Source organism: Sciurus carolinensis, chromosome 5 (assembly GCF_902686445.1).
Source record: "Sciurus carolinensis chromosome 5, mSciCar1.2, whole genome shotgun sequence".
Classification (NCBI taxonomy): Eukaryota; Metazoa; Chordata; class Mammalia; order Rodentia; family Sciuridae; genus Sciurus; species Sciurus carolinensis.
Genome location: NC_062217.1, coordinates 111,845,256 through 111,863,090, shown reverse-complemented (window position 1 = coordinate 111,863,090; position 17,835 = coordinate 111,845,256). Strand labels below are relative to the sequence as shown.

General features: G+C 43.4%; 1 protein-coding gene across 1 annotated transcript in view; it reads left to right on the top strand.

Annotated features, from left to right (window-relative positions):
• Positions 1–761: 761 nt before the first annotated feature.
• Positions 762–17,835, top strand: part of Slc16a9 (solute carrier family 16 member 9) — a 57,133-nt gene continuing 40,059 nt past the window's right edge. The window contains 1 exon segment of the mRNA XM_047553122.1: positions 762–1,114. The gene's annotated coding sequence lies outside the window, so the exon portion shown is untranslated.

The following is a 17,835-nucleotide window of genomic DNA, read 5'->3' as shown; positions in this document are numbered from 1 at the left end:
TGGAGTTGGAGTCCTACACCTGGTGAACCACTGGAACCTAGGAACTGTCTCCAGTTTGTTACAGTGATTCTCTGTCGGGAAAACGGCCCACATCCACGTTAGCTCCAGTTAACAGCCAAAGATGGTACTGTTAGTACAGTTCAATCAACTGCTGGACAGACTGACCATCTCAGCTGCAGGGTCTCCCTCCCCCCCCTCCCCCCCCGCTACCCACCCCCCTCCCCGTGCACTGCAGGACACTCTCCTACCCTCCTCTCTATCAGAGCTGTCACAAAAGACAGCACTTGGCATCTTTACTTCCCACTGCCCAGGAGCACCGACTTCACAAAGTTCTGGTGCCGGTTTCTCTGGGATCACTGCCAGTAGGGTATACAGCTCCGGCCAGCAGGACGCCCGGTGGCCTTGGAAGCCAGAGAGAAGAGGGGCGACTTGCATTCATATCCAAACCCGGGATCCCCATAAATGCACACAGTCCTTAGCCCTCAGGGCTACAGCACACAGTGGGCGCAGGGGCCAGCGGCGCCAAGGAACGCGCGTGTGCGCGCACTGAGAGGGCGCCTGGCCGGCGTGCCCACCTCTCCTGCGGCCTTAGTAGCTCTGTGCGGGCCCAGCCCGGGGGTCAGGCAGTGTCTTTCCTCCTCCTGGCCTGGCCGGGCCTGGAGCCACGAAAGCAGCGCAGCGCGCCCCTACCGCCACGCTTTTCCGCCTCCATCTCCTCCTCCTCCTTCCCCCAGTCACCGGCGCAGTCACAACCGTTCAGACTGGGCCAGGGTGCCGGGCAAAGAAGAGAAACAAGGGGGAAAAAACCGGGGGATAAACTCTTCGCAGGCGGAGGAAAAGAAGAAGAAGGTGGAGCCCAAAGGAGAGGGCAGGCTCTCCAGCTCCATGTGGCCGCCGCCGCCGCGGGGCTTGGCGGGGGCAGAGGGCGGCGGCCCCAGGGACAAGGCGTAGCGGGACGGATTGCCCAATACAGCGGCAGGGGCCGGGTCCCGGGATAAATAGCCGCCCGGTACCGATCTGCAGGGGAGAGCCGCAGCCGCGGTCCGCACCGCACCATCTGCCCGGCCTGCGCCGGGTGCTGCGCCCCGGAGCCCCCTCCGAGGCCGGTACTCAGGTAAAGGGCTAGGGCTCTCGGGGAGGGTCCCAGGGGTGTGCGGCCGTTTCTGCTATCTAGACTCCTGGAGACGAGAAGTAACTTCTTGTATAGACCCCGAGCATTAGAAGGAGATGACCACTACGCTGTCACCCGCGGACAGTCAACTTGTAACCGGTTTCTTGTTTGGGGTGTGTGCTGGGAGCTGAGTGTCCGCGGTGCTCTTGCGACCATCGCTTACACCCGGCTCTTTGATGGAGTGCTTCTCCGCGGTGGGCACATTTCCCCGGGAATGAGGGCTACATTGTACCTGGAATAGGCAGAGAAATAAAAAGCGGGGGAGGACGGCGTCCCGGGAGGGGGCTAGCGGCGTGCTGTCTTGGAACTCCAGAGATAGCTTCTGGAGTTGGTGGCAGAGCACGGAAGAGGCGTGGGATCCAGGTGGGCCCCCATTTCCTTGAGGGCAGCTAGGCCTCTTGTCAGGTTAGGGTTCATGCAGGTCCCGGAGAGAGTCAGTATTAGGGGCGCCCGGTTGCACTTGGGCTGCTAGGAAAGAGGCACGCAGAGCGCAGGGCTGGCAGATTATGCCTGTATTCGCCAGGTTCAGCACCACCAGGGAAAGACCTTGGGCGGCGGAGGAGCCCAGCCTTCACCACGACCGCGGGAGGCACTGGCACCTCTGCCACCTGACCACCGAGGGGAACTTGCTGCTTATGCACTATCTGTGGTAACATACCATGGCTTCAGAAGCGCCCAGAGACTTTGCAGAGAGATGATAACCATTTTTTAAATTCGGCCATTAAATAAAAATCAGTGCTTTCCCTTCTTGGGATGCCAGATCTATCTGACACAAACCATCCAGGAAATATGAACAGCATTTATACTAATGCTGTACAGTAAGTCTCTTGATATAACTTTCATTAGACAAGTCTCCTGGGCCACCATAGTTTGGAAATACATAGAAAATACACTGGCTGTACCGAGCATTGAACCCAGCCTTCCTCTTGCTAGGTGAGCACTCTACCACTGAACTACATCTTGAGGCAATTTAGCGAGACCTTGTCTCAGAATAAAAAAATAAAAAGGACTGGGAGTGCTCTACCATTGAGCTACACACCCTGGGTTCAATCTCCAGTACTGAAAAAGCAAAAAGAAAAATTCTCAGGCTGGTATAGACAGATCACTGAAGAAGCTAGAGAAGATAATGAAGTTGAAGGACAGATTATACATTACATGTTTACAATCCTTTTAAGTAGTATGTAAATGCAGATAATAGGTTTAGTATTATTACCAGAAACAAGTTTTTCTCTTCCTAAAGTTTCTTGAAAGTAGAATTAGATAATAAAATTCTTTAACCCGCAATCTTGCAGCAACTCATACTATTGGCTCCACTGAGCAAATTAAGATCATCCTTGAATTGTTCCATTTTTTGTATAGGTGCCTGAAATGACAGGAACCCTTCAGATGTAAAGAATGAGTATCTGGAAGGGCAAAGGTATGGTGAGGGAGATCAAGATGGTAGGAAATCTTTACTGAATTTGGATGGGACTCTGAGAAACTGGTGATGGTGTGCATTGGTTGGTGTCTGAATCTTTATCTGGACAGATTGTAGAGCTACAAAATAACAACTAGATGTGGTCAGATTTTCAAGTTTTACCTCCTCACCCCAATATGTAGAACCCCCAAATATTTTGTATTTTTTTCTACAGTGAGCTGTCTTTTGAACTTTATTCATAGAATGCAGGAGGGTGTCGAAGCCTTGCAGGAAGGTGAAATGAAACAAGGTCTTACTTGAGAAACTACAACTTTCCAGGAAAGTATCATCTAGTGACTTAAAGCCCCCCTTCCCAGTACTGGGGATATAACTCAGGACCTTAGGCATTCTAAGTAAATGCTCTACCACTGAGCCACATCCTCAGTCCCATGACTTTAATTTTTTTTATTTGTTGTTTTTAGATATATGTGACAGTATGGTGTATTTTGACATATTACATATACATAGAGTGCAACCTATTCCAATTAGGATCCCATTCTTGTGATTGTACATGTTGTGGAGTTACACCCATCGTGTATTCATATATGAGCATAGAAAAGTTATGTCCAATTCATTCTACTGTCTTTCTGATTCCCATCTCCCCTCCCTTCCCTTCATTTCTCTTTGTCTAATCCAGTGAACTTCTATACTTCCCTTCCTCCCCTCCCTTGTTATGGGTTCACTTTTAATTAAGGATTGCCAAAACACATCTATTTTGAGCTAGTTGATGTTTTATTTGGGATTCTTTTTTCCTGGACACCAATGTATTCTCTGTGGATAAAGGGTTTGAACTCTAGCTTAAAATTGAGTTTAAGAGAAGGCATGATCCCTTCCTTTGATGACACAAGGCTAATGGGAAAGATAGGCATGTTTATAAACATTGACAATACAAGATAGTGTGAATGGAGTCATATGACAGAACACCAATGGTCTACTGTTGAATGACAAAGAAAAAGAGAAGTGCATTAAGAACTGAGAAAAGTTTTGTGGTGGCTGCAGCATTTCAGCTGGGACTTGAAGAGGAAGGGAGCTCCCTGTTGGGAAGGAGGCTACTGAAATGAGAGTGGTACAGATCTATGGAAGGTCTGGTGTGTTCCAAGGAAGCCGAGCAGTTTGAAGTGGGCAGAATTTAAGATGGATAATGCTGGCAGGTAGAATAGGTGTAGAGTATGGAGAACATGGAAAGTCATGTTAAGAAATTAAAATGTGACTGAGTATTATTATATTCATACCTACAATTTCAGCACTCTTTACTACACTTTTTTACTTTAAATTCAGTTTTGTGAGTTTACCCTAAAATAGGCAAACAGTTAAAATCTTAGTTATGTTTGCTTCCTATCACTATTACCATAAAAAGTAATATATTCCAAATAGCCTTCAAAACTTTCTTCATATCTAACAATGCTTCCCGCCAAGTTGGCAATCTTATGGTAGTTCATATTTTAGATAGGGAAACATCTACTTTCCTGGGCCAACATACAGAGTAAAGCCACTTTCTTTTATCTGTTTCAATTGTTAATAGTAATATTGTTTATTAATCATGTTATGTCATGGGAGCCACGTATCTGTTACCTAGGGAGGCATTATTTTGACTTTAGACTGAGAATTTTGATAAGGCAACTCAACCAAGTAAGTGGTAGCAGCAGAATTTGAACCCAAGCCATCTGCTTCCAGTGCTGATCCTTTGAACTGTTGTGCTAGCACTAATAAGGACATCATACATGGTAACTTTTATTAATAGTAGTTAGAAATTGGGCCTGGTACCTGCAGGAGTATTCCTCTGTGTTTTTCTTGGCATCCTCATTCCCATCATTCAGATCAATTTCCCTTTACACATTTAATAATGGGGCATTTTTTCAACATCTTAATACTCCTTAAAACTATTACATGATCTGACTTGGGAGACTGAGGCAGGAGGACCACAAGTTCAAGGACAGTCTTGGGAACTTAGGCAAGACTGTGTCTAAAAATTAAAAAAAAAAATGTAAAAGGGCTGGGGATGTACTCAGTGGTAGCATGTCCCTGACTTCATTCAGTCTTTAGTGCCGAAAAAAATTATATGATCTTGTACTTGGGTAATAACCCACTCAAAATAAGTGAACTCTTTGAGGTAGACACAGAATGTGGGAAGGTGGCAAATATGAGGAGTAAATCAGACAGATTCTCTGGAGAGTATGAACTTCCAGTATTCTCATTATTCCCCCAATGTGCCAGATATCTTTCTATCTCAGCATGCCATACACATCATTATGTGTCTTGATGGGTTTTTTTTTAATTTTGAAGGTTATACAGCAAACATACTAGTTGTACATGGCATACTAAAGTGTGCATTGAGACAACAGATCAGACCCCACATGATCATGTATAAATTTATATGAAGCAGAAGAGGACTTCAGGGTTCATAGCATCATCATGGATTTCTGCACCAGAACACCACTCCTTGGCCAAGCTTTGGGTAGGGTTGTATGGAAGACAGATAAGCTGTAACAAGGATCTGCAGCACAGAGAGCAAGAAATTGGGACGTGGTAGATGATGATGCCCACCTGCACGTGCAGGTCTAGCCCTCAATTTTCTTATGTTTAACTCTGTTGAAATTCTAGAGCTTTCCATCTGTTCTCAGACTCTGAATAGTTTACAAATCCTGCTGCCTTCTCATCTGAGTTTGGGCGCAGGACTTAGAAATAGATGACCATTCACCATATGGTGAATAAGAGGTGTTGGTACTGGTCTCTCCTGCCAGGTGGCATCTCTAAACCTCAGTTTTGTTGTGTATATCCAGGGGTTGAATACGATCCACGGTGGAAAGTTCACGAGGTTCACCCAGGTAAGAAAGGTATCATCAATAAGCACAGGAGACTGGGGATGGAGCCAATAGGGAGGTGGGAGGTAGCACAGGCCAAACTCCAAATGCAAATCAGTCTTGGCCCTTTGTCAGGGACATGTTAAGGATTAGGAGGAACTGGAGAGACTATGCCTCATCCAGTAAGGGCCAAAGTTACTCAGGTCCAATTAATTGTTATATAAAAAATCAGAGCCCAGTGTAACTATACTGATTTTTGACTGAATTAAGAAATTCATATTTTTTGTGAGAAATCTTCCTTTTTTTTTCATTTTTTTTGAGATGGGTCTCACTAACTGATCTGTTTTTCAGAGCCGGTTCTTTGAACTATTGTGCGGTCATATAAGGAGGGCGTCATACATGATAATTTTTTTCTTTTTTTTTATTGTAAACAATGGGATACATTCTCTGTACATGGAGTAAAGGCATACCATTTGTGTAATCATAAATTTACATAGGGTAATGTTGTTTGATCATTTTGTTATTTTTTCCCTTCCCCCCTCCCCTCTCTCCCCTCTTTTCCCTCTGTACAGTCCTTCCTTCCTCCATTCTTGCCCCCCTCCCTAACCCTAACCCTAACCCTAACACTAACCCCTCCCACGCCCCATTATGTGTCATCATCCGCTTATCAGCGATATCATTTGTCCTTTGGTTTTTTGAGATTGGCTTATCTCACTTAGCATGATATTCTCCAATTTCATCCATTTGCCTGCAAATGCCACAATTTTATAATTCTTTATGGCGAGTAATATTCCATTGTATATATATACCACAGTTTCTTTATCCATTCATCAATTGAAGGACATCTAGGTTGGTTCCACAATCTGGCTATTGTGAATTGAGCAGCTAGGAACATTGATGTGGCTGTATCTCTGTAGTAGTCTGATTTTAAGTCCTTTGGGTATAGGCCGAGGAGTGGGATAGCTGGATCAAATGGTGGTTCCATTCCAAGCTTTCTGAGGAATCTCCATACTGCTTTCCAGAGTGGCTGCACTAATTTGCAACCCCACCAGCAATGTATGAGTGTACTTTTTCCCCACATCCTCGCCAACACCTATTGTTGCTTGTGTTCTTGATAATCGCAATTCTAATTGGGGTGAGATGGAATCTTAGGGTAGTTTTGATTTGTATTTGTCTTATTACTAGAGATGTTGAACATTTTTTTCATATATCTGTTGATTGCTTGTAGATCTTCTTATGTGAATGATAATTTTTATTAATAATAGTTGGAATTTGAACCTGGTACCACAGAAGTATTCTTCTGGTTTTTCTTTGCATCCTCACGCCCATTATTCTGATTACTTTCCCTCTATACATTTAATCAGGGTATATTTTTCACTATCTTAATAAACCTTAAAACTCTTTATGACCTGTACTTCATGATCCAATCAAAAAACCCTCTTAAACTCTTTGGGAAGAGAGAGGATATGGGATGAGGCCCAGCCTGACCTCAAACTCTGGGTTAAACAGTCCTCTTACCGCAGCCTCCCAAATGCTGGGACTGTAGGCAAGCACCTCCAACCTGGACTGAAATCTTTCGGTTTTAAAACATTGACAATTCATTCAAATTCACTAAAAACAAAAACAAAAGTAATAGCACTGAGCAGGTGAACACACACACAATATCACATACACACACACAAACACACACACACACACACACACACCTAAAGACTAGATTTGGCCTTAGTGTTGCCAGTGTGTGATTAGACGATTTCCAGGGTCCCTTCTGGCTCCAGCTTCTATGACCCTAGACCAAATCCCCTTTTCTCCAGCCCATCTTGCCCTTTTGCTGAAACACATCATCTTGCTCCCTGTATCCTGAGGGTAACAGCTTTGGAGGAACTCTTTGGCAAGCCCAGATGTGACCATCTACAAGGCCTTGAAGGTCAAAGGATATCCTTTTCCCATGGTCGTGCTGTTGATAGAAGTTAGAGGTTCCCCCAGTTAATTACTTGTGTTAATTATCCCTTTCAGGTGCAATAGTGTGGTTTAATTCTAGGACCCAGAGCTATTTTTCTAAACATTTTCCTTCCTGCCTCAATGTGAAATAACAACTACTAAGAAATTGATTTTGGTTTCCACTTGGACAAAGTGTGTTTGTATTGACTTATGGTGTTCACATCTTCATCATGGCTGGAGTTGTAGCTCAGTGGTAGAGCCCTCACTTAGTCTAGCATCTATGAGGCCCTGAGTTTTATTTTGAGACAGGGTCTTGCTAAGTTGCTGAGTCTGGGCTCATCTTGTCACCCTCCAGAGTTTCTGCAATTACATATGTTCACCACTGCCCCCCAGCGTCTCTGGGTGTTAAAGGTAAATATATATAATGTAATGTGGACAAAACATGAAACTTATTAATCTTTTCTATTTTTACTTATAATTTTGATAACATTAACATTACAGTTACAGTGAAGGAAACTATAAGCTTCCTGAGGGCCAAAATGATCATTAATGATTTCCTAGTGTGCTTTTAAGCATTAAATGTGATTAAAACATTTTTTTTTTTCAAACCTCTACTCTGCTCACAGGTAAATAGTGGGTACTGAGGAACAATGGGAGGATTTGAAAAGTTGGAAGCAAAATTAAGGTGATCTGATGACTGTGGTTTGGAAGGATGAGTCTGGTAGCAGCTGGGCAGATGAACTGCAGCAGGGAGAGAGTGTAAGCAGAGGACCCATCAGTAAGAAGGTGGTTGTGACAGGACAAGGATCTGTGGAGGAGATGGAGAGGAAGAGTGTGGTTGCAGAGTCATTGTCTGAAGGACCCTGGGATGCTGGGTAAGGAGGAGCTGGGACGCGATGAACACCAGGCTTTGTGCTTGAGCTGATGGAATTAGGTGATGTTGGTTTCTGGATGGAATTCAGGAAGAGGAATAATGGACATGTTGAGTGTGAGGGTCCTGAGAACATCCAGGTGAGATCTGAGATCTTGACATAGACAATGGCAAGAAATTGGCTGGAAATATGGATCTGGAATTCTGAAGAGAGGTCAGGGCTGAGGGTGGAGTTGTCAAACTTCTTGTTTTGCATGTCTGGGATCATGCAGGGAGTTAGAACTTGAGACGGTCACATGTGAGTGGGCTTACAAAAGCTATGGGGAAGTTTTGATTCTTTTGGGCTTATTTGGTTTTGTGCAAAGAAGAGGTGTAAGTAAATAGTGTTAGGCCTGAGCAGGCTGCACTAAGGTGTGGGGGAACACCATAGCCAGGACATTTTCCTTGGTTGGATGCATCAGAAACCACAAAACACTGAGTTGAAGTGGAGGCAAATAGAGTATTCTTTCACGTTTTCCTATGAAAACCTTTAAAAGTTGCAACTAGAGACCCAGTGGCTTGAGAAGCTGAGGCAGGGATCACAAGTTCAAAACCAGCCTCAGCAACTTAGAGAGGCCCTAAGGAACTTAGTGAGACTCTGTCTCAATATAAAACATAAAAAAGGGCTGGGGATATGGCTTAGTGGTTAAGCACCCCTGGATTCAACTCCTGGTACAAAAAAATGCAACTACAGTAATAACATATAACTGTTGCCGCCTGCAGCAACTAAATCGCGGGAAAGAATCAGAGGCGGACTGGGAATGAACAACTTCTTTATTTTTCTTTAGTGATGCTTCCTTGCTTGCTTCCTTTCTTGCCTCTCTCCCCAAGTAGACGCCTTGGTGCCAACACCAGCTCCGCCCAGCGTGGCCACCGTGAGGCCCCTGTCACTCGCCTCCAACAGCATGCTGCTCTCCCCCGTGGCCTCCAGGCTCGCCAGCAGCGGCCAGCAGCCAAGGCCCTTTGCTCAGGACCATGAGCGCTGGGCTGCTGCACGTGGGAGCCCCGACCAACCCGCCTGAGGGCGCGCAGCCTTCAAGGGCTCCTCCTTGCTCCCGCAACTTCCAGGAGTTTTCCTTTCCGCGTAGGCTCCGCGTGCTCCCTCGCCAGACGCCTCATGCACGAGGTTGCTGGGGCTGCTGCACAAGCGCACCCCGGGGGCGCGTGCTTAAGGGCGGGGGAGGAGGCGACACAGCAGGTGGGCGCGTCCTCCCAGGCGTGGCCTCCTCCCCAAATAACTGCAGGCATGTCTCTACATATAACATTTACTAAATCTTTATTCCAAGCACTGGGCCTAATGTTTCACAGCCATGTTTGAAATTCCCTACAGCTAGTACAGACTTTTCTTTTTTCTTTTTGGTAGTATGGCGAATTGAACCGCAGAGCATTTTTTCCCCTTTATTTTTTGACAGGGTCTTACTAAGTTGCTGAGGCTGACCTCAAACTTGAGAACCTCCTGCCTGCCTCAGCCTCCCAAAGCACTGGGTTACAGCTGTGAGCCACCATGCCCAGCTCCAGTGTAGATCTTGATAGTTAAAGAGAAACATGTTCATGTGGAGCTGCAACCGAGGAATGGAGTCCTTTATTTCCTTTTTGATATACAGTGAGTTGCCACCTGTTTTTTAGAACTGGTTTGAAAAGAAAGATAGATCCTGAACATCTTTGGAAGAAGAAAGGGTCTCTTTGAACTGGGTAAAGAGAGGAAAGCTGTGGCATGAAGAATGTAATGACAAACTTGAATGCTTAAGAGACAGAGCAGTTGATTTTAAAGGCACTTGTAGCTTTTGTCAGTTTTGAAGATTAATTCTCATCCTCATTTTACCAACAAGTGTTATCAGTGGTAGTCTGGGGATTGTGTTGTTTTTTGCCTCCTGTGTTTTTGCAGGAGAAAATGTCAGGCAAGGCATGAAATGTAGTAAAAACAGCATGAAAGCACTCTCGAGAGGGAGGGAGAGAGTGGGCCCTCTCTAAGAGGAGGGAGACATGCTGTTGCCCCTTTGTTTCCTAGGAGTGTGTGTGTGTGTGTGTGTGTGTGTGTGTGTGTGTGTTTTACTGGGGATTTAGCCCAGGCACTTAACCACTAAGTTAGCTCCTCAGACCATTTTTGAAATTTTGTTTTGAGACAGGATCTCTTTGAGTTGCCCAAGTTGGACTTGAATTTGCCATCTGCTGCCTCAGCCTTCAGAATCACTGGGATTACAGATTTATGCCACAACACCCTGCATGCTTCCTATTATTGGTGGTCTTAGGGGAATTTATAGAAGTCCTGCTCAGGTACAAACCTCTCAACTTTTGACTTACAGTAAGATTGCATTAAATTTTTAAGTTCTTGCGGCACTTGTTTTTACCCATGCATGCCCAAGCAAACCATGGAGGAGGTGGGATTAAAATCATATGCTAAAGATGTAAAGACAATTCTCAGTCACCTTGGTTTGCACTAACTAGTTCTAACTGGAACTTGTTTTATAGATTTTATGGTAGGTGGGCTTGATAAGAGTTGTAAAAGTCCCACCTTCAAGATAACTTTTGTTCTTATCAGCGGGGGAGGAATCTTACTATCAGAGAGGCTTGAGAGATATAGCTCTATGGACACAGATTTTTTTTGCCAGAATGTAACTTATCCTGTTGAACTAAAGTCAGAGAACAGGCCTTAGGTAAGGAACTTTTTAAGAGAAAGCATGTGGCAGGTCAGCGTTGGTGGCTGTGTCAGGCCCAGTGTGACTTATCCCTGAACTTCATGCCCACTCCCATTGTCTACCCTGCTTCCTATCATAAGCATCCTGTAACTGTTCAGCAGGGTCTGGAAGAGGGATGTTCACGAGCCATGGGGCTTCCTGAACTGAGGAGAAAAGGAAGGAAGGAAGGGAGCAGAGAGGGAGGGAGGAAGAGAGAGGGAAGGAAAGAGGGAAGGGAGGGAAGGCAGGAGAGTAGGAGGGAGGGAGGGAGAGAAGGATGGTGGGAAGGAGGGAAAGAAGGAAGAAGAAAGTGGGAGGAAAGAAGGAAAAGGGTAGGAGGGAGTCAGGAGGAAGGAAATGAATGGAAGGATATGAAGCAAACCTTGTTTGGACTTCAGTCCCCCCCCCCCCCACCTTTTTAAAAACTTTTCCCAGCTGTTGTGACCTGAGGGTTCTTGGTGATCTGCAAGTAGCCACTGTCATTGTGGTCTTTCCTCAGTGAGACTGCATTCTTCTCATTTGTTGACTTTTCTTCTTTCTGTTAAGAAATTATGCCAAGGGAGATTGAACATATTCATTTGCATATTTGGGGGAGTGTAGTAATGTGTGTGTTGGTGTGTTTTCAGTGCCGCTGAATGTGAGATAGTGAAATCTAGAACCAGTTGTCTAATAGAAGATGTTCTGTTGTGTCAGGGAAGGAGGGGTGTCCAAGGACATTCTGGCCAGATTTTTTATAGGCTCAGTATTTTCAGATTTTAGGGGGAGCTGTACCAGCATTTGTTTAAGTCATTTTGTAAATTGATTAGGTTTAAAGGTGTAAGAAATAATGATTTATGTTAGATTATTGTATGCAGGCACCATGCTAAGTACTTTACATAAATTATTTCACATAATCACTGCAACAGATGATGAGGTAAATCCTATCATTCCCCTACTAGATACATGAAGCAAGTGAGAGGCAGAGATATAATTGACCTGCTGAAGGTGACGCTCCTGCCTCATACCAGAGCTGGGAAGTGCACTTGGTTTATCTGGGTCCCCAACCTGTGCTCCCATTTCTTACACTGCATTTTCTAGAATTATATTTCTACATATTCATAGATATGTCTGGTTGTGTACTTGTGCAAAACTATAGATATCAAAGTAAGAGAAAGGTGGAAATCCTGTCAGCCTTTCTTGTAACCACATGACCCGGTTACCAAAAGATCACAGCTTCCCAGCCTTTCCTAAATTGAGAGATGGTTTTGCTACTGTGAACAAATTAATAGGTGACTACCACGTTGACTGCCTTATTATAATTATCCTCCTCCTCAGCAACACCATCATCATAGTTAGAATCTTCTCAGGGTTTTCCCTGACAATCCCATAACTGCTGTGCTGGGGACTTCAGAGGCTGACTGTGGAATGTGGTGTGGACCAAGAGAGTAGGGGTGAGTATCTTGACACTGGTTGCCCTGAGATTCTTGGGTCTTTCCTTGATTGCCAGACAGCAGAAGGATGGACTGTGGGATGTTGAGTCCATGTTTGGCCTTTGGGGACAATAAGAAAGACTGGAAAAGACTTTCATCTGGCTGGCAATGGTGTGTGCTGGCTCTCTCTGGAGCTGCAGGCGTGGAGCTAGGTTTATTCTCTAACCAGAGACCAGCCAACAGATTTTGGGGATTTGCCACTCCAAAATTCGGAGTTAATAACGTTGTCACCACCAGTGGGGACAGAGCCAAATGGAACAAGTAAAAGGGAGCAGGTGACTGTTCATGTTTCTCTTCTCGCTCTCTGATCCATTGTGCTTGGAAAAAAAAGCCATGTTCTCCTGAGAAGGTCCAGTGTTCTTCTCTCTTGTTCTGCCAAAGTTTGATTCTTTGGAGGAAGTGCTTACTTTTCTGCAATGACACAATTCACCCAGGCTCAATGGCATGTTAGGGGTCTTTTTAAGGAGCCGTTTGATACACTGTCTTATACCACTTTCTCCAATTTTCATTAAAAAAACCCTTTGCAAATCTGCTAATAAACAAATATATTTATCTTTTAAATTTTTTCATCACTGGCATTATTTGCCTGCATTTTCCCCAAAATTTTATAGAAAATCAAGAAAACACCTTTTTTCATGGTCATCCTTTCTGTTAGGTGGGCAAGTCAGTCATGAATGGGTGAGCAGAGAAAGGACAAAGAGGAGCAACGGAAAACCACAAGAAGCTTTATTTAACAGACAAGTGCAGGGAATGTGGGTGTCTGGTCTGTGAAAATCTCCCGCACTGGTAATTGCATCCCTTTAAGGAAAATTATTGTTTCAAGATCAGGTTGTACCTTTCCAGGTGGCCTGGATCCTTTTTTATCACAGAAGGTAGGTCTCAACCCACAATTACCCTCACAACCAACATATTAAGACCCTCACCAAGAATGTTTTCTGGGGGCTATTCAAAGGGTAACAAACCAATTAAATGTGGGGCAGGGAATGGAGGCAAGAACGGGGGTACTCACTTTCCTTAACTCCAGTTCTGTGAGCACCACGCCCTCCTCTCTAGAGGTGGTCTGTGCAGTTCCTATGCTGTCAGTCAAAAGTCAAGAGGTGGATCTGGGTGGGACTCTCTGGAAACTTTCCTGAGACCCCCAATAAAACTGGATAGCAGGAGGGGTACTCTGTCCTTCTCTCTGAGAAAGTCTACTATCCCTTGAGAATGTCCCTTTTCCTTTCTCTTCAGTAACCTCATGACATGTCTGAAAAAAATTCTCCATCATGATCATAAGAATCAGGGTGAGGAAGGACGTCTGTTACTGCTTCAGCTTCCTGGCAGGCCTTTGCTCTGTAACAGTCTCCGTAAGAATTTTGTTTTCATTTCTATTTGAAACCCAGATATGAAGATGAAGTAAGATTGGTGAGTGGTGAGATAAATAAGCTGTGCCCTTGTCAGAGAAACATGGTGTAGTTAGAAGAACAACTGCCTCTGGCTACTGCAGTGGGTGGGCTCAGGGTATTCTGTGGTCTGGGTATTAATGCTCCTCATCACAGACTCATATTGAGATCCTACTCCCTAAGGTGAAGGTGTCAGGAGGTAGGGCCTTTAGGAAATGATTAGGTGCATAGGGTGGAGGCTTCATGAATAGGATTTGTGTCCTTAAGGAGGAAAATACCCATACCCCTTGAACCATATGAGGACACAGTGAGAGGCACCATTTATGAACCAGAAAGTGAACCATCCATCACCAGATAATGTTCCTACCTTGATCTTGGATTTCCAATTCCCAAGACCTGTGAGCAATGCAATTCTGTTGTTCTAAAACCCCGGCTTGTGGTATTTTGTTAGAGCACCCTGAATGACTAAGACAGCATGAGAGTTTACACTTGCTCCAGTCCCCCTCTGGCCCACAGCTGCCTCTTATCCTTTTTCCCTTTTGCCTGAGACCTTCCCCCACTGAGTAAGAAGAGGGGACAGTTGTTCTTCCATTCTATACGGCAGTGATTCTCACCCCTGCCCGCACATCAGACAGACTCTCCTGGCAAGCTTCCGAAGGAAGTGGGAAGGTAGGCACCACCCTGGAGCAGCCTGGTGCTGGGATCTGGCATCAGGTTTGTATAATTTCTCCAGAGGATTCCAGACAGGTCGAGAATCACTGTGGTTTGGTGAAGTTTCTCAGCTTGTCAGTGTGGATGACCTGGGTTAGGACCACAGAGTGTCTTTTTAATAATGAACAGATCTGCAGGAGAGGTGGCATAACTCTATGATTCCAGCTACTTGGGAGGCTGAGGCAAGAGGAACAAGGTCAGCCTGGGCACCAGAGTGAGAACCTGTCTCAAAATAAGAAAATAAAAAGGGCTGGAATGTAGCGCGCGCGCGCACACACACACACACACACACACACACACACAGAGTTCAGATTCTAAAATTTCAAACACACTAAATTACTCCTTGAACCCCAAACTAAAGGGAAGCCAAATCCTAACAGATCCCTTATCCAAAATGCTTGGGACCAGAAGTGTTTCAGAGTTTTGGATTTTGTAGTATTTGCATATGCATAATGAGATATCTTGGCAATAGGACTCAAGTCTACACATAAAATTTCTTTCTGCTTTATGTCTACATGGTCTGAAGGTAATACCCTAAAATGTTTTTAATGCACCTGTATTTTGACTGCAATGGGTCAGGTGTGAAATTTTCCACTTGTGACATTATGTTGCCACCAAAACAGATTCAGATTTTGGAACATTTCAGTTATTGAATTTTTGAATTAAGGACACTTATTCTGTAGTAAACACCACTTTGAATTATTGCAGTCTCCAATGTTCAGAATATTTGTTCAAATGTTCTAAATATCAAGACATATAGATGAAAAAATCTTAAAAAGCTCTAGATTGATGTCCTGCCTTTTGTGTTATAGGGGTCAAACCCAGGGCCTGTACATTCTGGGCACTCAAGCACTGATCTAAAGCTCTAGCTCTTTTTATTTCTGTTTGTTTTAAGATGAGTCTCACTAAATTGCCCAGGCTGGCCTTGAAGTTGTGATCTTCTGGCCTCCGCTTCTAGTAATGAGATTATAGGCTTGTGTCCACCAAGCTCAGCTAAAAACCCTAGATTTCTAATGCTCCATAACAGGTACGCTAGAACAAGGGGTGAGTATCTGGTAACTACTATTCCTTAGTAAGTGGGTATGAGATTATTAGAAATTCCTTAAGATTATTCATTTAATAGCTGATATTTATTAAGCATTTACTGTATGATAGTCACAGAGCTTTACATTTTTAATCCAGTATTATACCATTTACAAATGAGAAAACTGGCTCAGAGCCATTAAGTAATTAGCTCAATATCACCTGGTACATAGCACAGACTGAATAGAATGCAGATTTTTCATTTAAAAATAAACCCATGATCTTAAACATTACTCACTTCCTGTCACTCTGGAACCAGATATTAACCACGCTTCCCCTCTTCCACTCTCTTACCTTATCTACATGGAAGTTCTCAGGGGAATAAGGGAGACTGTCATGGAAGGATGTTGCTAACTTGAGTTAGATGATTTTCCTTCAATTATTTTTTCCATGTGTACATAAAGCAGTCAAAGGTCTCCGGCGTTTACTTCAGAAATCTGGGATTTATGCTGTTTTAATTGCTTTGATTCTTTTATGATGTTTAGTCATGACTGCCTGAGAAGCTTTGCTCATTGTCCTTTGAGGAGCTACGATGCCAGAGGAATAAGCAACACCCAATCTCCTGATTTTATTGCCTTTGTACAAACCTGTTTCTAGGTTAAAAACCTGGGTGTGTCTGTTAGTGGGGGTGTAGATAGACATGGGTGGGAGAAGGGCCACCGCCTATGAGTGCCTCACAAATGCAGTTGATTTTATCTCCAAATCAGGCCAAATATATGGTCATTGTAACCCTGTGTATTCATAGCATTATTTTTTTTCTTTTAAAAACATGTAAATTATGAAACATAATTTACATACAATAGAATCAAACAATCATCAATATAATACATTTTGACAAATGTGCCCAGTTGGGGTCTACCTTCATTTTGTAAATAATAGCTTTATTAAATTACAGTTTATGTACCATACAATTCACCTATTTAAAGTGTACAGTTTGGTGGAGTTTAGTATATTCATAGAAGTGCTGCTATCACCATAATTCATTTTCAAGCATTTCATCACATCCAAAAGAAATATCCTAATCATTAGTATTTCTCCTCTTCTGCTCCAAACTTCCTAGTCACAGTAAGCCACTAATCTACTTCTGTCTCTACAGATTTGCCTGTTCTCTACATTTTGTACAAATGGAATTATACACAGAAGCCTTTCTTACTTGGCTTCATTCCTTAGTTACATTTTTTGTTGTTTGTTTGTTTGTTTGTTTGATGTGGGGTCTCATTAAGTTGCAGGGGCTAGCCTTGAATTTGTAATCCTCCTGTCTTAGCCTCCTGAGTAGCTAGGATACAGATTTGCCACCATCTTTGGCAGTGCTGGGGAACAAACCCAGAGCATCACGCATGCCTGGTAAGTACATTAAACTGAGCCCCATTCCCAGCTCTGATAGCACTAATTTGTGTGTGTGTGTGTGTGTGTGGTGGTGTGTGTATGGGATTGAACTCAGGAATGCTTAACCATTAAACTACATCCCCAACCATCCCCAACCCCCTTTGTTTTTTTAATTTTAATTGTTTTAATCTTAGTGAGATAGGTTCTCACTAAATTGCTTATGGCCTTGCTAAGTTGATGAGGCTGGTTTAAACTTGGGATTCTCCTGCCTCATCCTCCTGAGTCACTGAGATTATAGAAGTGTGTCACTGTGCCCAACTTATAGCATTTAATATAAACCTTAACAGACAATTTGTTTTTTGCATCTTTTTTTTTTCCCCCTTCAGGATTTAATACTGAAACATGGAGACAGAAACATAGAGGTGGCTTAGTCCTATCTTGACCTTGAGACAATCTATTAAGGCCACCACAAATGAATTCATAGTGTACTAAAATTATTAATTATTAATTAATTATATATCAAATAGCTATTATATTATAATATTGTGTTACAATATTTTTGTAATAATAGCTTACACGGCTATTTCATATTACAGAAAATACTTATAGAATTGTAGATATAAAATAAATATATCTATATCACGAGAGTGGTGAAATGATTTTACAGTTTTAAAATTTTGAAGTACAACAGCATAGATTCCTTTTCTTAAAAAACTATAATTTATAATTAAGTTTACTTGACTTTAAAAGAGGAATCATAGGCCTAATATTGTGAAATGTCAGAATGTCAGTGGACAGTGACAAAAATCGATCCAGTGGCTCCAACTTCTAAAGGACATGTGTTGGTGAGACCATGCTCAATCATACGCGGATCAACAAGTAGGGTAGATTCATCTGAAAATATGTCCTT